This window comes from Thermobia domestica, chromosome 8 (assembly GCF_964235325.1).
Source record: "Thermobia domestica chromosome 8, izTheDome1.hap1.1, whole genome shotgun sequence".
NCBI classification, from domain to species: Eukaryota; Metazoa; Arthropoda; class Insecta; order Zygentoma; family Lepismatidae; genus Thermobia; species Thermobia domestica.
Genome location: NC_137461.1, coordinates 251,509,907 through 251,522,995, shown reverse-complemented (window position 1 = coordinate 251,522,995; position 13,089 = coordinate 251,509,907). Strand labels below are relative to the sequence as shown.

General features: G+C 34.6%; 1 protein-coding gene across 1 annotated transcript in view; it reads left to right on the top strand.

Moving 5' to 3' along the window:
• Positions 1-13,089, top strand: part of LOC145693537 (protein cereblon-like) — a 41,199-nt gene that overhangs the window by 26,743 nt on the left and 1,367 nt on the right. The gene's annotated exons all lie outside the window — the stretch shown is intronic.

Below are 13,089 nucleotides of genomic sequence, written 5' to 3'. Positions count from 1 at the left end.
AAATTAGAAGCAAAAAACATTAAATCGACAGAAATCTCGAGAATTACCAACTCTGCTAAAGTGGGAAATTTTCAAGAACACGAGGGAATTCTGCATTTCAACACGAAGCAGCGACATCTATGTCATTGAGAGAAATGTGGATTAAATCTACAAACTAAACTTTTAACGAATATTTCTAGTATGTCTTATTATATGCATTATCTGCAAACTCCAAATATATGAATCTATGCTAAGTATTAACATAAAGATAGAGCAAATAGTGGAAATTATCTATGGAAAAGGACGAATTGGTAGGACGATCGTAATGAAATATCGTCTTTACCGGAACAGGTTTACCTAACAGGTTCACGTAAAAAAAAACAAATAGCTCAGTTAGTTAAAGCAATGAGTCTGTATGCTGAAGGTAGCGGGTTCGATCCCGTGGAAGTGCCGTTATAATTTTTATCACTACACTACGGTTATTTTTTTAATTTTTTTTATTTGGGAAAGAATCAAATTGTAACGTATGTGTAAAACTCATGACGATACCAAAAAAAGGAAAAATGCTGTTGTCGCACTTGCATTAGCGTCCCTAATTTTGTTTGCAAACAGTTTCGTAATTATTTCCCCTGTGCTCACTGCTCACCATATGCTCGCTGGCGCATAACGAATGTTTCTCAGTAAATGTTAATTCTAATTTGGAGAATTTTATAAAGTTTCACAATATTTCTCACTAGATTGTCTTCTATCTACGTGTTTGGATATTTTGATAACAGATTTCCCTATTAAATGTTTAATTTTCCCTAGATGTTTAATTACGGAAAAGTTTTACAATGTATTTGTATTGAATTGAAATTGTTTTGAATTTACTACATAAGATAAGTAGACCGAAGGAGGAGAACTCAAGTAATTGATATTCTACGTAAAAGCAACCTATTGTAGAATGATGATGCTTCTTACCTTCAGCACATAATCTTTACGTTAGAGAGTCAGACAGAGAAAAATCCTGGTTTTTCCTCCTCTATGACCACCCATCTTAAACCTCTACATATCATTGTTCGTCTCACAAAATTTCGGTGCTCCAAAAACATTCAAATAATAATAATAATAATAATAATAATAATAATAATAATAATAATAAAATAATAATAATAATAATAATAATCCTGAATATGCCATCCTTACATAATGTAGGATATCTTAGTTTCCTAGTTTAAATCTTAAATATCTTAGTTTAAAATGCTTTCTTTAGTACTTATTTGAGCAACCATGTAGGAGGGGGTACGACTTTTTATTTTGCCCCTCTCATTTCAGTAGCCTTCCAACAGAAAGTAATTTTTGATAAGCAGGACAGACAAAATGAATAAGAAATATATTTACAGCATTCTCTCCCCTTTCATGATTGGAATATCACGTAATATTTTTTATTCTACGAAAGATGGCCTTGTGCGGTTAGGGGTAGGTAACTAAAAAAATACCTAATATATAGCGCCCCTTGATTGTAATATTACCGCTTCTTTATTTGTACGAGGGAGCCCCTACACAATCAAGGGTGACAAAAAGAATAGGAAGAGTGTCTATTGATTCCAGTGGTGGATCCAGCACGAACTCCTGGGGGAGGGGAGGGGAAGTGAAACATTCTTTTGATGATGTGAAGCTGTCACAAATTACTACTTAACTAAACTAAACAATAGTGGGGGGAACCGGAACCCAGTCAGTTTAAATTGATGTAAAAGTTTAATTTTTGGATTCATATTAAAGTTTTGGTTTCAAATGAGAATTTCAGTCCAAGTGGTCAATGATCAAATCTCGTGGAACTCTTCAGTGTAGGCTAATACGGCCCCCTTATGAGAAAAGGCAAAATTATTAACATGTTTATAACTTTCGAATTTTTCGTCTATTTTAAAGAAATATTTTGCTTCGTATTAAAGTATTGAATCCAAATGACAAACTCAGTCCGAGTGGACAATGATCAAATCTCCGGGGGGGTCTTCAGTATAGGGGGCTACGGCTCCCTTATGGGAAAAGGCAAAAATATGAAAATGCTTATAACTTCCGAATTTTCCGTCTATTTTAAAGAAATTATTGGCTTCATATTAAAGTCTTGGCTTCAAATGACAATTTCAGTCCGTGTGGATAATGATCAAATCTCGGAGGGCTCTTCGGTGTAGGGGTTTCGGCTTCTTTATGGGACAAGATTCACGTAGTTGATATTGCAAAATTGTTTTGTATATATAAGTGGAAACTTGCACCATTTGGTTAATTTTACCTCTTATGTTTTGCAGATTCATATTCCAAGCAATAGTTACTTCGCAGAGCTAAAAGAAGGCACTTACTAGTTTCATTAAAATGAAATGTCTTTTATGAGAGGAGCAGACGAACGAACAGGCACCCAAACGTTGGTTGAGTCGTACGGTTGAAACTCGTTAAGCTCGCTTCAATTATTATTATTATTATTATTATTATTATTATTATTAATAATAATAATAATAATAATAATAATAATAATAATAATAATAATAATAATAATAATAAAGCATTGCAGGGACCTTTGGTGCAGGGGGTCCGTGGCTCGATTCCACTTCGTGCCAAGTGAAATTTGAGGTGGACAAATACCGTGTGCATGGGTATGTGTTTTCTTGAGATTTTCCATTTTCCTCCCACTTTCTTCATTTCACCATTTCATTCATCATCATTCTCCCTTAGCGTAGGTGCATAATCGTCCAACGTTAAACTAGATATTGCAATTTCAATAATAATAATAATAATAAAAATTAATTCAACTGAAAGGACTGTAATTTATGTGGACAGCAATTATCATAAATATGCAACCATTATAAAAACAATGCTTTGAGTAGAAAGATAATCCTTCCCAAGTGTTAACGAATGCGCACGAGATAAGACATGTCTCGAGAAAGAGACAAGACGCGCTTTGTGACATCCAAGATAATACAAGGCAAATGTTTTGGACACGAGATAGCTTGTAAAATGTCTCGTCTTGTCTGGAATGTCTTGAAAACAAAAGTCTAAGTTTTAAAATTATTTTTCAAGATCTATTCTCTCAGAAGTAGTTCTCTGCCTTAAAATTAATAACGACATTTGTGATTTAAAAAAAGATAAACAATGCCTAAAGTTAATAGTTAACTTTTCGAAAAGAAGCTTCATTAAGGGTGAACCTGAAAGATGTCCACAAACTTCGGGAGGTGATTCGTGACATCAAAAGGAGACAAATGGTCCTCTTGCAGTTTTCGAATTCAGCTTCGTTGTCGAGATACAGGGTTGCCAACTGGTCGTGTTTGAGAAACTCACTGGGAATAAATTCAAGTCCAAGAATAAACTACTACTCATATATTTTTCAGGTCAATTGACTTATACCATGTTGTAAGGTCAAATATTTATTTATGAAGTGTGTACAAAATTCGCCAGGATCTTTTCTGAGAAAATCGTCGAGAAAAAGTCACCTCCAAGAATAAACTACCCCTCGTAAATGTTTCTAAGAGAAATATCTGATACTGCAATATAGGGTTGTTAATTAAATATTGATTAATGAAAAATAAACAAAATTGTTAAAACCATTTTTGAGAAAATAGCGTTTTTCGATTTTCGGCTGTTTGTAAACCACACTTATTTTAGGTGGTAGGAAAAAATGGAAAAGCTCCTGTAAGAATACTAAGTAAACCCTAAGTTTAAAATTTGGTGTAGATAAGTTGAACGGTATGGCCTCTAGGCGAGTGCATATAAAAGTGTGCCGAACGGACGGACCGGAAGGACGGGTGTCGAAAAGTCACATTTTCGGTATGTAGACGCCATGAAACATGTAAATCCGTTGAAATCTGAATTTGATATTATTTTCACAATCACTATATTTTCTTCTCTCTTTTGTCGCTCGAAAAAGAAAAGCCTGAGTTTACCACAAAAAGCAAGGGAGTTTCTCAAAAAATATTCAATTACAGGGCCACCGCACTAAACTTTTTCAATTCAATTTCTTAACTGTGTTAGGCCGCAGTTGTTACTGAAGTGTGTATTTGGATAATAGGAATAAAATTATCGTATTATTCAAATACATCGAATGTCAGATTATCGAATAAAAAACTTCGATTGAAGAAAATCCATACTACAAAACTAACTCACACTTTGAGCACATTTTCATTAGACATATAATAGACCAATTAATGCAATCATTGTTTATGAAATATGAAAAAAATCAAATGAGTCACTTTGGGAAAGTCGTTCAAAAAGAACACGTCAGGAGAAACCTACCTCTTGTGAATTGTTTCGAACAATGAGTTAAGATATACTTTTGGTTATTAATGAAATATTTATTTGCGAAATTTGAACAAAATCGCCTGTCGTTCGAGAAAATTGTCGGGGAAAAAACCTTGACCCCAAAAATAAACTATCCGTTGTAATTGTTTTTCATAGAAATGACTTATACTAAAGTATAGGGTTATTAATGAAATACTTATTTATGAATTATCAATAAAATTGTCCGAGTAATTTTTGAGAAAATCGTGAGGGAAAAATAACTCTTGAGGATTCTTTCAGGGTAAGCGAGTTATTCCATATTACTAGGTTTTTAATGAAATATTTATTTCTGAGTACGAACAAAATTGCTTGACTCATTTTTGAGAAAACCTTGGAGGAAAAACACCCCAAGAGTAAACTACCCCTCGCATATTTTTTAGGACAAACGAGTTTTGCCATATTGTTCGGTTATTAACGAAATATTTATTTTTGAAATATGAATAAACTCTTTTGAGTCGTTTTTGAGAAAATCGCCCAGACAACACTCCACCAAGAATAAACTACCCCTCGCATTTTTTTTAGGACAAACGAGTTATGCCATATTGATAAGTTATTAATGAAATCTTTATTTATGAAATATGAACGAAAACATTTGAGTCCATTTTGAGAAAATCACTGAGAAAAAACTCACCCCCTTAGTATAAACTACCCCTTGTAGATTTTTCTCAGATAAATGCCTTATACCACAAAATAGGGTTGCTAATTAAATATTGATTTATAAAAAAAGAAAGAAAACAAGATCGTTAGAGCCAGTTATGAGAAAATATCTTTTTTTTATTTTCATCGTACAGGAAACTACCCTTGTTTTGGGAGTAGGAGGGAAATAAAAAAAAACTATAGGAAATACTATGAAAATCTTAAACTAAAATTTGGTGCAGATAAGTTGAACATACCGTAAATTTTTCAACTAATTTACGGTATGTTCAAGTATGGCTTCTAGGCGAGGTATGGCTTCAGGTATGGCTTCTAGGCGAGTGCACAGAAAAGTGTAGCGAACGGACGGACGAACTGATGGACATGTATCGAAAAATAACTTTTTCGATGTTAGGGGCTATAATACGTGTAAATTCGTTGAAATCTCAAATTTGATTTTTTTTTCGAACACCATACTTTCTTCTCTCATTTGTCACTTCAAAGTAAAAGGAACTCAGAACTACAGATAAAAGACACCTACTTTTACACATAGACATTTATTGATTTAAAACTGTTTTAGTTTGTGTCATTTCACTTCCAATTGAAAGGTTTTACAATGATTAACGGCATACCAATGACGAGACGGAAGTTTTCAGGAAGTAAATGCATTCAGAAGTCTAGACTGCATTACAGCCTGTTTTTATTTCTGCAATTGTTAACAGCTGTAATTTCGTCCAAACGCTACATGACATAATTTTTGGTTGACGTCATTGTATTACTATTTTAGTATTGTTCTCTTCAGACTTGGTTGAAGTTTTGTCTTAACGGTTATACATTTTTTCTTTCTTATTTTATCGTTACACATAAGAACAAAATGTTCTGGTGAGTGGATAGATTCGAACCTACGAACATTGAGTTTATATTCTTCCAACACTTTACCAATGGACCAAGCTTTGTCTTCACGTTAACGCCCGGTTACAGGGTTTACTACGATTTAAATAAAATGGCTGGCTGTTAGAATTCCCTGCTCACATATTTCGATAAATAATTTTCATTGCTTCGTAGATACGTAGAGCAATGTTTAGATACACATTTTAGGAGAGTGAATTTTGGTGTATATAATAATTTCATGCCAGGTAAAAGCTAGATAAGTTTTGATAAAATGTTTCATATGTAGTTCTCAATAATAAGCTTGCTGTTCGGAGTGAAGTTCCAAGGTTCAGCATTGCCTAGCAGTTTTTGCTATTAATATCCCTTCTAACAATATTGGCAGTGGACAAAAGTTAGCCCGTGTTGAAGCTTTTTGCTCCTAATTTAGTTATTTTACTTATTTAAGGAATATATTGAAAATTGTCAGCAGGCACGTATGCAGTAATTTGTTTCGGGAGAAGTCCGACTTCAATGTTAGGATAAATTATAATAAAATTTAAAAGATAATCCTTAAATTTAGGCTAAATTTACAGAGAAGTTGGGATTTCATAGGGGAGTCCGGACCACCTGGACCCACCCCTAAATGCGTCCTTGTTTGTCAGTAACGTTTCCTCATTTTGAAACCCTCAAAAACTTCGGATATATAAAGGAAAACGAGTTATTTTCGATAAAATATCACTTCAGAAGACGCGACAGTTTTATTGCACATGGTGGTATCCCAAGTTCACAAGGGCAAGAATTCATTAATTTTGATTCTCTGTCATTGTGCTTTATCGAAAGGTTAGGTTTGTAACATATTACTCCTACGAACAAGCATGACTGGCAGATAGGAATACTGAACACAACTCCAGAGAAATGCATGCTGAACTTACGTTTATAGCTACGCTTTGGTGATTTGCCCTCAAGGTCAATCGAGTGGTAATTCAGTTCCGTCTCTGTTCTTAAGCCATGTTCGTATTACTTCGAACAGTTTGATAATGAAAAGCATGCCTCTTAATATAACAGACTTCTTTCGCGTAAGAAATCGAAACTCAGTTGGTCAGAGCAACTAGTCTGTAAGAATTAGGTTGTTAGTTAGTTAGGAGCCCAGTACGAGTAAGGGTTTTTATTACTATTGTTCTTATCTTTTTTATGTGAGGAAAAATCAAATTGTGACATCGCGATATCAAATGTATTTGATTAGGTAGCTTTGTCTTAGCTAAACTTTAAACATCAGTAACCGTCGAAATTATTTCACCAACTGATCACTTACTGAACATTTCAAACACGTCAAACCAGTGGCATAACATGAAGGTTAACCTCTCCTCCGCAGTCCTTAGTTATGCGTCCGTACTTTCAAGGGCGGACTAAGGGCCGGGCGACTGCCCGGGGCGCCAGAGAAAGAGGGGCACCAAAACGAGCCTCAAAAAGTAAATTTTATAATGTGCTTTCTACTGACGTTTTTGGTTTATATTCTTGTAAAGTAGTGGCAATTATATGATCTTTTTCCATTTCACTATGGAAGAAGAGAGTTTCATAGTACTAAGGGGGCTGTATCGAAAAATTGAGAGATAGCATGTAGAATAAAGAGTGCCGGGAATTAAGTATTGTTTGTTTGTTTGGTTGAGTTTAGCGTTCCACGGTTATGCCTTAATGGGCAAGGGAGATGTGGATACTAATTATAGTGGAATCCGAACCACTTTTATCGTTCAACAGTAATCCACCGGGAATTGGACCCGGTACCACAGAAGGCAGGCGTGCTAGCCACTAGACCAGGGGGGGGTGGAGTTGGTATTGTTTATAGCGGGCCATATTCTTTGTGAACTTTTCCTAGGTAATGGATTTCTTTTTGAAAATGGGTTTAAAACAGGGGCGTCATTTAGGGAGGGGCATTTGCCCCCGTGAGTTTGAGATGTATATAGATTTTATCATTAGAATAGTAGTAAATCAGTGAAAAACGCGAAATTTTACTTATATCAAGAGGTCTTGCCCCCCCCCCCCCCCGCAAAGCAAAATCTGAAATGACGCTCCTGGTTTAAACTATTAAAAACACTATGATAAAATGTAAAATATAGGCTACTACTAGGGGAAGGGCGCCAAAAAGTCACTTTGCCCGTGTGAAAATTTGGCCTGCTCCGCTCCTGCGTACTTTCTGTATATTTTTTGGCCTTGCAGCTTGTGCGGTCCCCACGCCACATTGTTGCGGGGGCGCTATTTACGCCTACCCTTCGAACGTAATTCAATAACTGTTTAAGAAATTCTACCATCAGCGTGAAAACGGGAATATATTTTTCTAATAGTCCCATAGAACTTTCACTCAGAATGCCAGATACAATTTTTCAGAGTGGGCTCTGGCTAAGTAGAAGGAAGATCTGTTTCCTAAGTAAGTTCCTTTCAGAAAGTTTGCTATTTCTTTAACAGTGATGTAAATAAATATACTTATCGTTATTAGCTCGACACCATACCATCCTGGACAAATCCCTCTAGAACAATGATCGGCAAAAGTTATTCTGCATAATTTTATAAGCGACTCAAGGGTGAAACACTTGTTAACGAAAGCAATGTTGTGTATATACTGCCTTGTTTCTGACAAAATATAAAGTCTTTTGTAATCTTTAGACACTTTTCCTATTCTTTTTTTCACCCTTGGTTGTGTAGGGAAGCCTCGAACAAATAAAGAAGAGGTAATATTACAGATAAGGGGCGCTATAAATATATTAGGTATTTCTTTTGTTACCTAACCATAACGGCCTAGGGTCGTCTTCAGTAGAATAAAAAATGCTACGTGATATTACATTCACGAAGGAGGAAAGGATGCTCTAAATATATTTTTTATTCATTTTGTCTGCCCTGCTTCTCAGAAATTATATACCTTCTGTTGGAGGGTGCTGAAAAGAGAGGAGGGGAAATAAAACGTCGTGCCCCCTCATACATTTTAAATTTTGTGACGTGGTTGCTCAAATTATTACTAAAGAAAGCACTTTAAACTAAGATGTGTAAAGTTACAACATTATGTAAGGGTGGCATATTCATTAATAATAATAATAATAATAATAATAATAATAATAATAATAATAATAATAATAATAAATATGAATGTCTTTGGAGAGCCGAAATTATGTGAGACGAACAATGATATGTAGAGGTTTAAGATGGGTGGTCATAGAGGAGGAAAAACCAGGATTTTTCTCTCTCTGACTCTCTAACGTTAAGATTATGTGCTGAAGGTAAGAAGCATCATCATTCTACAATAGGTTGCTTTTACGTAGAATATCTATTACTTGAGCTCCCCTCCTTCGGGCAACTTTGCTTATGTAGTAAATTCAAAACAATTTCAATTTAAGACAAATATTTATAGAGAAAATTAAACATTTAATAGGGAAATCTGTTATCAAAATATCCAAACACGTAGATAGAAGACTATGTAGTGAGAAACATTGTGAAACTATAAAATTCTCCAAATTAGAATTAACATTTACTGGAAAACATTCGTTATGCATCAGTGAGCACAGGGGAAATAATTACGAATCTGTTTGCAAACAAAAATTAGAGACACTAATGCAAATGCGACGATATTTTCTCTCTCTCTTTTTTTTTTTTTTTTTTTTTTTGGTATCGCCATGAGTTTTACACATATGTTACAATTTGATTCTTTCCCAAATAAAAAATAAATAAAATAACCTTAGTGATAAAAATGATAACAGTACTTCCACGGGATGCGAACCGTCTACCTTCGGTATACAAACTTGTTGCTTTACCTAACTGAGCTATTTGCTCTCTTACGTAAGCTGAACCTGTTCTACAGTAAAGACGATTTTTCATTACGATTGGGCTAACAATTCGTCTTTTTCCATAGGTAATTTCCACTATTTGCACTATCTATACGTTAATACTTAGCATAGATTCATATATTTGGAGTTCGCTGATAATGCATATAATAAGACATACTAGAAATATTTCGTTAAAATTTTCGTTTGTAGATCTAATCCACGCTTCTCTCAATGACATAGATGTCGCTGCTTCGTGTTGAAATGCAGAATTCCCTCGCGTTCTTGAAAATTTCCCACTTTAGCAGAGTTGGTAATTCTCGAGATTTCTGTCGATTTAATGTTTTTTGCTTCTAATTTCTTTATTTTAAGCTAATATCTAACACAAATATTAAAAACGGGTTTGTTATTAACCTGTCCTGCTGGGGAAACCTTCCGAAATTTCGAACATATAAAGAAAACGGAGATATTTTCAAAAAACTTCAAAATAAAGAGACGCGTCATTTATTTTGCTCATGGTAGTACATTACTTGTGTTATATGTAATGGTCCTTGCTGTATCCTAACAAAAGAGTTGTCTACTTTTCTTTCAGTTAATGAAATAAGAAGCTTCCGATTAAAGTTAAGAACAGTATTCCTTGTTTGGGTTAGAAAAGGATTTTCGTGTCTGCTGTCAGCTGTAGTGGTTCATAACATCGTTTTACACGTTCAGTCCGTAACTTGATTGACTTAACCTTCTTTATTCGTTTAAGCATCTGTTGCGTTATATTTATCAATATATTAGAATTACTCGACACGGAAACAAAGAATATGAGAGGAATCCTAGCATTCCCCTGTTTGTCTAAATGCTTGAAAAAAAAAAAACCGTTCAATCTACATATAAATATTAGAAACATTTATCATGAAGGACACAATATCGGCAATAAGTACTGTTCTGGTCAGTTTGGATAAGAAATAGATTCGGTTATCAATAAATACACACACAAAAAATTATGTCAGAAATTAAGATATAGAAGATTCTGTAAATAGCAAGAGAGAAGTATTCTCAAAATGTAAGTCACAACGTGATTAGGAAAAAAAAAAAACTGTTCATACTCACTGTATATACTCAGGGTTCCTACTCGTCCTGGAAACATCCTGGAAATGTCCTTGAAGATGCATTTCTGTCCTTGAAATTTACAGAAATAATGAATGTCAGATTTTTCATAATTCACTGTTGTGAGTTTTGAAACTACAGTTGCAATCCTGTTATACCTTCCTGTGTCGAAGTACTGGAAAATAGGCGATTTGTCCTTGAAATGTCCTGGAAATTTTGGGAGAGGGAGAGAGAGTGGGAACCGTGTATACTATATCAAATTGTCTAAAATGTATTGAACCTTTGGAGGTCAAAGTTGAAAATACATTTATTATAATAATAAGACTGACTGACCTATAGCGTTCCTCCACTGCGTGGTTTTTTAGCCTATATTTCAATTGCTCTAGTGGATAATTTTCGTCAGGACAGAAGGCCTCCGTTATTTTCCTACGTGAGATGCATATCTTCAATACATAGTTGTTGCAACTAATAGTACTACGTTGTAAATTTTATATATAATTATCATTATTATTATTATTAGTAGTAGTAGTAGTAGTAGTATTTTAGCGCCCGTACATGACGTATCCACAACCAGTTATTTATCTTCTAGTTAAGAGCTCTTAACCTATTAATATGTGAATACAATAAACATTTTTTTTTTCTTTTGTTCGTTTGTTTGTTTCTTTTAGAAGTCACTTAATGCTATCATGTTGAGGACTATTGAAGTTTTGTACAAGAAGATAGCATCAAGTGACTCTACAATGTATGTAATATATATATATATATATATATATATATATATATATATATATATATATATATATATATATATATATATATATATATATATATTGCAGCTCATAGCTAACTAAAAGTTACTATTTTTTACAAATTCGTCACTAAAAGTTAAGAGGTAAAGTGAATTTTTCATGTGATTTATGTTTTGCGTTGAAGGCAGAAACTTATTGCTCATTACTCTTCTGAAAGCTTCAGTACTTGCTGCCACATGTGAATCAGTCAGCTTTTATTCTTTCCAAAGCACAGTGAATGGTTGGTGGATGCTTAAGCTTCTCAAGATGGGGTTGAGAACCCTTCTATGTCTATTCTTTCTTCTATCATATAATAGTCTTTTAGTTAACGCTCCGTTCAATGTTGTGTATGTTCTTCTTAAGAGTAGGTGATGAATGTGAATATTTCATGGCTTTGAGAACTCTCAATGCTAAGTTAAATATAGTGTCTGGGATGAAGAAATTCGGAAATAGGCCAGAACTGGTTCTACTTATTCAGAAGCTTCTTACATCTGCTAAGTCTGCTTCCCGTAACTACAAAGCATACTTAGAAAACCTAAGAAAGGAGGAAGCTCAAAAAGAAGCAAAGAACAAAAGATGAAACAAAACAACAAACAAAGAGAGAGGTGATGGAGAAATTGACAAAGGAAAAAAGGGGCATGATGAGATTGTGGTCACTTTTCAACTATTTACAAGATACCAGACCACTATGAGTCCTGATATTGGGTGTTGTAAAAATGGCGCCCACAACAACAGAGCGCTATTCTACAGATCAAAATAAAATTAAAATCCTCTATAATGGTATACCCTCCGGGGTCTCCAGCCGCTATGGGAAATCAAAAATTTCACTATGTGGCATCATCGTAGATTAAGTTGGAACCTAACAGACATAATAATTAATGTTGTAATTATTTGATGGATCGGTAGATCTAGTTTATGGTCCTTTATCTGTGACTTTGTCACATAGTGCAGTTCGCGCCTCCAGACAGGACAGAGAGGTATACAATCACACAGGTGCGGATCCAAGGGGAAGGCTATAGGGGCTATAGCCGCTTCTCCCTTGACGCTCAGGTATTCACTGAATAAAATGGGTTTGAATCCTACTTTCTTTACACTGGATAAAGCAGCAAACTATGGTGTAGCCCCTCCCTTGATCATATCCTGGATCCGCGGCTGCGAATCACACACACACAAATTTTGACTTGTAGAATAGTATTCTGTAGTCCGTGGGCGCCCTTTTTAGAACACCCTATATACATATATTTAGGATCTTCAGAAACAATTTCCGTGACATCCAAACGTGTATTTTTTTTTTTTTTTTTTTTTTTTTTTTTTTTTTTTTTTTTTTTGACAGCGTTTTCCAAATGATTTAACACTGTTTGTTGATGAATGTTTAGGTGATAGGCGATGTAATAATTGCTTACATGCCGGTCGTGCTCGATTTTTGCCAAAATACCATTCACTTTTACTGTGGTTGGTCGCCCACTGCAAGGACCTTCTTGGATATCGAAATTTTTTTAGAATGAACGCAAGTGAACTAAATTCATAAATTTCTTCACGGGCCTGCTCAGCATACGGGTGTAAACTGTTGCACAGTTTTGCGAAAAGTTCTCTCATCTTCACAGCGCAATATC